General features: G+C 54.1%; 1 long non-coding RNA gene across 1 annotated transcript; it reads left to right on the top strand.

Annotated features, from left to right (window-relative positions):
- Window positions 1-1,257: 1,257 nt before the first annotated feature.
- Window positions 1,258-3,665, top strand: LOC109698689 (uncharacterized). The gene is made up of 4 exons (XR_002213560.2): window positions 1,258-1,339; window positions 2,574-2,631; window positions 3,147-3,260; window positions 3,491-3,665. It is a non-coding gene; the product is annotated as an uncharacterized lncRNA (long non-coding RNA).
- Window positions 3,666-7,155: the final 3,490 nt, after the last annotated feature.

The raw sequence follows: 7,155 nt of genomic DNA on the forward strand, positions 1-7,155 counted from the left end.
ATGTCACCTCACCAATGTTGAACCCTCTTACGACCTTGGCTCATGAGTCAGGGTCTTGTTAAGCTGGCTTCCCCTAAGCAAGGACACTTGGCACACGTCCTGCCCTGCCCCGAACAGCCTCACTTTCAGGATTAGGAATCAGCGGGCTTAGCTCGCTGTGGGGAGGTTTTCCTTGTGTTGTCCCCAGTCCCAGCTATGGTCCCAGTACACAAACTCCCTCCTGCGATGTGTCAGTAAGGTCCACACTGCCATCCCTCCACCCCACTCACCCAGCTCTACATATTGCTCCAGCGGGGAGGCAGCCCCCGCACACAGGCTGGGAGAAAACTGCCAAGGGCAGTGTGGTACTGCACATCAGGCAGTGTAGCCAGCACCAGGCCAGGCTCTGGGCACAGTGCAGGAGTGGAAGTGACTGCACCTGGCCCGGCGCTGCAGGTGAGAGGCCCTGAAGAGACCTCCCAGGACTGGAGTCAAGTGAGCAGTAGGGGAGGGAGCTCAGGGGCAACTTCTTTGGAACCTTGCCTGGCAGGTTCCCCCTATGGCCTACCCAGTCTCACACTGTGGCCTCTCCAAGGCCAAATGGGGCTCTGATGTTCTGGCCCAATCCTGTTCCTGGGCCTCCTTGAACATCTAGCCTGATGGGTTCCCTGAGGCTTACCCTTCCTGCTAACTTGGATTTGTAAGGGGCAGTGGGAACTCCTGCCCTGGACCCCCTGGGGGACCAGACTCTGGCCTCACACTGGTAGTCCCCTAGGACCTTAAAGCAAAATGTGCCTCAGCCACTGCCTTCCCAGGATCAAGTCCCACCTCCTCCAGGAAGCGTTCCAGGACTGTTCAATCCCAGTTGTGAGAACCAAGTGGCATGCTCTTCTGGCCAAAGGGAAGCCCGGGGATTACACAAATAGGCTGGCTGCAGGGCCCATGGTGGGGGCTGTTTACACAGCAAGCTCGAGGACCTCTTAAACCTGCTCTGGGTGGTAACAAATGGGGGTCTTGGAGCTCACAGTCCACCACACCTGGCACTGCCCCAGGCTCTGGGCCTTCATCTGTGTCCTTCTGCCTGTAGTTCTCTGCCTCAGCCTCCAAGAGGTTCCGAGAGGGGTCCTTTACTGAGAAGCCAGGAGCAGTTGAACCGCTTTTGTTTCAGAACTCAACTTTATTCAAATGAGCTAAATGAATCAAGTAAACTCAGAGCTGAGCCATGTCACGTGTCTTCAGAGAAACTATCTGCAGAAGAGGGAAATGGGTGGGGTAGAGGCAGCCACTCCAGTTGCATTTCTGGCCCCTGGCACCAGACTGAGAACCCTTTGCAACTGATCAGAACTCACCTCCTGTCAAGGTGAGGGTGGGGAAGCTGTCAGGAAGGGAGGACTGTCTCCCCAGTGTGGGGATCTTACAGATGGCTCATTGTCCAGAGGGGACAGGGCATTGGTCTGGGGAGGGATGTGCAGGCTGGAGGGGCTTCTCAGCAAAGGAGTGATCCAGGTGAAGTAGGTAAGAATCACAGGAGCCACAGGGTAAGAGCAGGTAAGGCCACAGGGTGTCATGAGATTTGGGCTGCTGAAAAAGGGGTACTGGGAAGGGAGGGGCAGAGAGACTGTTGAAAGCTTGGCTGTCCCATACATACCTCTTGGTGGCCCCGCCCCCTGCCTCACTGCCCCTGCCCAATGACAGCCCCCATCAGAACCCATGGATGCCTGGGGTTCTGAGGGAGCATTGGTGGGGGGAGGGAGGGGTCAGAAGCCCGGGCAGCGCAGAAAATCAGCTGGAGACAGAGAGGGAGTGGCAGAGAATATTCTCTGAGGATCCAGAGAACAGAGGAGAGGGGTCAGGGGCCAGTTCTGGGGTGCTCAGTGTGGGGGAAGCTGGGGGACTGAGGAGGAGCCATGAGGGATGAGCAAAGGGCAGCCCTCCCAGAGGACAGACTGCTTCCAAGGAGAGTCAGGGGAGGAGACACCAGGAGGTGAGGAGGGCACAGGGGCTGACACCAAGAAAGTGGTCACCATCCCATGGGCTGCAGGGAGAGTAGTGGGCCAGGGCTGTAGCCGGAATGGAGCATGAGCTGAGTTGGCCTCTGACCTGCTCACTGGCAGCTGGAAACTCCTGGTGACTCTGTGCCAACGTTCTGCAGCTGCTTCCCATGTCAACCCAGCAGGAAGTCACAGTTGGAGCAGAGAGCAAGGTTATTTAGGGCGGGACAGGCAAAGAGCAGATTGGTGACCACCCTTGTGCACTTCCAGGGTGGCTGGGAAGAGGAGGCTCTGGGGCTGAGAAGGGGCCTGGGTGAGGCTGGGGGCCCATGTGAGGCAGTGGCACTGAAACTTGATCCTGAGGGACTTTTGAGCAACCTAGAGGGCAACCCCTGTGCTCCAAAGACATGTGGAGAGCAACCTGAGGCAGCCCATGGGCTCCTGGCAGTCTACTCTGTCTCTTCTTAAGTGGCCCTTGGAGGTGTGTGGGCGGCGTGGGTGCTGAGAAGGGTGGCAGGTTGTGACCCGCCATGAGCTGGATATCCAGAGCCCCAAAGGAGCCAGTATGAAGGTGGAAGATGACATACGCTTTCCTTCCTGCAGGGCTGAGTTCCTTCCTGTGTAGAAGATGACAGAGCCAGTGTCTATTTCAGTTTCATTGGTGAGAATCAAAGGCCCTCTCAGCAGCCTGCAGGGCCATGCCCCACACCCATGCACAAGAGTGGTCATCTCCCTAGCTGGCTGAGTGGGCCCAGGATGACTAAACACCCTTGTGGCCTATGGGGGTTGGGGGTGGACTCTGCTGCTTCCCTCTGAGCTGAGACCCCAGGACATCTGAGATAGGGTATCCTCAGTCACAGCCAACTGGTTCCGGCCAGAGCAGGGGTGGAGGGTTGGTCTCCAGGATCTGTAGGAGGCTAGACTCAAAGAAGCTAAGCCACCGCCCTGGGACCACCATCTGGTCCCTGAAGAGGGAGGGGCTGTTGGGGTCTTTCTGGGAGTCTGTTCCTCCCATGGAGCTGGGTGGGACCAGGCCATCTCTAGGGTCATTTTATTTTTCTCTGGATTCTGATCCAGTATTCTACGGGACCTAGGCCTGTAGACCTTTCATGGTTCCCATCTGTGGGATGGGCCTGGGGTCACTGGAGTCACCTGGCCCATTCTTCTTCCCTCCAGGTCGTGTCCTCAGTCTCAGTGAGCGTGTTGTTTTCTGGACCTGTGGCATGGCTTATTGCGGGCTTGGTGGTTGTCGTTGTCATCGGTGGCATCACCTATTATGTAGTGAAACAGGTCAGGACTGGCAGTCTCTCACCAGGTGGCACCTGAGCAGGGCCTGGGCAGGGGTGGCACTGTGGGTCACCGTTTGCAAGAGTAAGGAGAGGCCCTGGGAAAGGCTGCCACGGCTCTGGGAAGGGCCGGGGAAAGAGTGGGGCCCCTCCATGGTTCTGAGACCCCTCGGCATCCTGCTCCGTTCCTAGGCTTTCTCTCCAGGCCCTATTGACCCCACCGCTTTCTTCTAGGAGAAGAGGAACCAGAACAAAATGAAATGACATGACTCCTGTCCAGGCACTGGCAGAGGGGCAGGCTGCCTTCACCTGAATACGTGCAGCAACGCACTGCATACATTTCAGAGTTTATATGAACAAGATAAACTTTTCAACAAGAAAAAATCATTAAACATACAATGAACACTTACTGTGTGCGTGGCCTTTTCTAGAAGTAGGCTGTGAATTCCAGGATTCTGGGCCCTTTGAGACTTGGCTGCAACCTGACAACCACAGGACCCCTTCCCCACCAGTCCTCACCTGGCCCTTCCCCAGAGCTGCCTGACCTGGGCCATCAGAACAGCTGGACTCTCTCTTGGGGCCTCACAGCCGTGGCCCCGTTGGTCTGGAAAAACAACCGCTGATAACCAAGTAGGTTTCCTAAGACTTCCCCTGCCTGCTGCCCTTGCCCTGAGAGGGGCAGTGGGAGCTCTGGCCATGGGCCCCTGGGAAGCCAAGAAGTCCTGAGTCTCCCTACAGGGCCTGAAGGACAGTTCTGTGGGTGGCCATGCACTGGATCAGTTCTCCCCCTCCCTGGCTTATAGTCTCAAGAGTGACTGCAGAGGTACTGAGAGGATGAAGACCTGAGATAGGAAGGAGCCACCTGAAACCCAGGCCTTGTTCCTGTCCCTGCTAGGGGAGGCAGCATAGGGAGTTAGGGAGTAGTTGTTGCCCAGGACAGCCTAGCCTTGGTCCCTTCCCTCCCTTGGAAGCAGACTGTCCTTCAGGGCTTTGGCCAGTGAGTCCCATGGCCCCTGCAGTATAGAACCCAGGGCAGCGGGGACTCCAAAGGCGCTGCAAGTGGGGGTGCATGCAGTGCATGCAGTAGAGACTCCACCCACCTTAGGTCCCGATCCTTGCTGCCTGCCTATAAAATGCTCACAAGTGCATTCTATCTCAGTGAACTCAGGCACTAGTAAACACAGTCAGAGCAGAAGTGCTGCACTCCTGTTCCTGTTGGGTGGTACAGCAAGGACCTCTGACTGCTGCTATCTCTGCACAGGTGGAGACTGACCCTGGGATTAGTTAATCCAGCGTTCTCCAGATGGACAGGGCTAGTCCATTGGGGCCTGCCAGACCAGACACCTCCAACCCCGATCTGCTCAACCCTCTCTAGTTCTGCTCATTTGCCTGACCACAGCATCCCACTCTAGCCACCACCTAGTTGACATGTACTAAATCTTAAAACCCAGCCTTTTCCTTCTGTCTGGAAAACACCTCAGGTTGAACAACTGTCCGGCCTACTGGGTGTGCGATACACAAGAGCACTGGAGTGAAACTCAGCATGGCCATTCATCCAGAATTTGCTGGAGTCAGAGGATTGCCCACCAGCGCCTGGCTTCTGCAGAGACTCAAAGGCAGGCAAAGGAGGGGACAGCTCTCTAGTGAACATGGGCAGCTAAGATGAGCCCCAAGACAGGCTGTGGAATCGGGGTGGCTCACAAGGAGCCAGCCTGGGATGTGGTAGGCTTTGGTTTCTGCTTTCTGGTTGGTTCTGAGTTGGAAACGGGAGAAAAAAAAAATAGGGAGGCTGAGCAAGCACTGACCATTCTGGGGAAACTGCTGCTAAACTTGTGGCTTGATGTCCAGAAACTGCAGGCCATGGTTCTCTTGTGGTCTGGCCACTGTACATCCGTGTATTCAGTTTCTCCCAGGTGAGGTGCCCTCTGGTCCTCTCCCTGTCCCAACTGTAATAGGGGACACTGAGCCCAGTGTTTTGGGGTCCAGGGCCCCTGTGCTCAGGACAGGCACAAGCAGAGGAGGGGGCTCACAGGCATTGTAGGGTAAACCACCTCATAGAGCAAGGGCAGGCTCAACCTACAGCCTGGGCTGCATGGTTTTCTAGAAAGCTAGACTCTGGCAGTGATCACTTGTAAGCCTGAACAGAGAAGAAAGAAAATCAAAGGCAAAATATAAAAACTATTTCAGGTCAAGGCCGGGGTGGGTGGAGAAAAGGGATGGTGGGGTCTGTGACTGAAAGGGGACATGGGTCCTTATGGGTGGGGGATGCAGGTGGTGAAGGTGGGAGGAGGGACCCAGGCCAGGAAGGATGATGCCAAATGTATGTGTGTGACAGAGACAGAGCACCAGATGCCTGTGGGGCCTCTGGGACCTGGCGTCTCCTCAGCTCTTGTCCTCTGATGGCTGGCAGCTGTGTTCTCGGAAATGGTCAGAAGTCTTGATCTCCACAACAGCTTTTGTGGCTTTTGCAGTGTCTAAAAGGGACTTTCCTTAATTTTGATGGGAAGTGTTGGCAGTTGGAACAGATGATGCCATCATTTTGCAGGAAAACTCCACCCTGTAAACATTTCAAACAGAAGACAGATTTACAAAGCATAAATCGAAAGCACAGTCTTTAGGTCCTATCACCCCGACCACATCCCCCCACTTGTGGCAAATTGCGACACAACCCTCTGATGTGTTTGGTGCACAGACCATTCTAAGTACAATTGTGACTTTCCTGCATCTGCTCTTCTGAGTCACCACAAACAAGGAGGCTTTAAGCAACAGAAATGTATTCTCTCACAGTTCTGAAGGCCAGAAGTCTAAAATCAGGGTGTCAGCTGGCCCTGTGTTCCTTGTCTCTTCCAGCTTCTCCTGTCTGCCCACAATCCTTGGATTGTCACTGTCTCCCTGCAGTTTCTGCCTCTGTGGTCACACACTTTCCTTCCCTGGTCTGGATGTGTCTCCATCTCCTGCTCCTTTTCTCTTACAAAGATACCAGTCATTGGAGGGCTAGGGATAGGGCCTAATGGTAAACTGCTTGTCTAGCACACACAAGGCCCTGGGTTCAATCCCTTAGCATCACAAAAACAAAAACAAAAACCCTTTAAGCTACGTGTTGTGGCTCGTGTCTATAACCCCAGCTACTAAGGAGGTAGGGATGGGGAGAATCGCAGTTTGAGGCCAGCCCAGGCAAAGACTTAGCAAGACCAAATCTCAATCCATAAAGCTGGAAGCAGTGTTTCAAGCCTGTGATCCCATCTACTTAGGAGGTTTTAGGTAAGGGGATCCAGGTCTGAGGCCAGCCCTGGGCAAAAACATAAGACCCTACCTGAAAAACAATTAAGGCAAAAAAGGCTGGGGGTGTGATCCAAGTGGCAGAGGGCCTGTCTAGTAAGTGTAAGGTTCTGAGTTCAAACCCCAGCACTGAAGCCTGTGTAGTGGTATACACCTGCAATTCCAGCACCCAGGAGGCAGAATCAATCAATCAATCAATTAATAAAATCAGATCTTAGCTACTCAGCAAGAAGTAGTTCATCATCCAAACAAGAAAACTGGGGGCTGGAGATGGGGCTCAAGGAATAAATTGGCAGTCTAATAAGAGTCAAGCCCTGGGTTCAAACCGCCCCCTAAAAAAAAGAAAACTGGTACCTATCACCAGTCTCCCCTCAGCCCCCACCCTGGCAACTACTAACCTACTGTCTGTATGAGTTTGCTTATTCCAGACACTTCACATAGATGAACTCATGCAATATGTGGCCTTTTGTGTCTGGACTCTTTCACCTAGCATCATTTCTCTCTCTCTCTTTTCTTTTTTTTGGTGGTACTGGGGATTTGAACTCAGGGCCTCACACTTGCTAGGCATGTGCTCTACCAGTTGAGCCACTCCCCCAGCCCTTAGCATCATGTTTTCAAAG

The sequence above is a fragment of the Castor canadensis genome, chromosome 17, assembly GCF_047511655.1.
Source record: "Castor canadensis chromosome 17, mCasCan1.hap1v2, whole genome shotgun sequence".
NCBI lineage: Eukaryota > Metazoa > Chordata > Mammalia > Rodentia > Castoridae > Castor > Castor canadensis.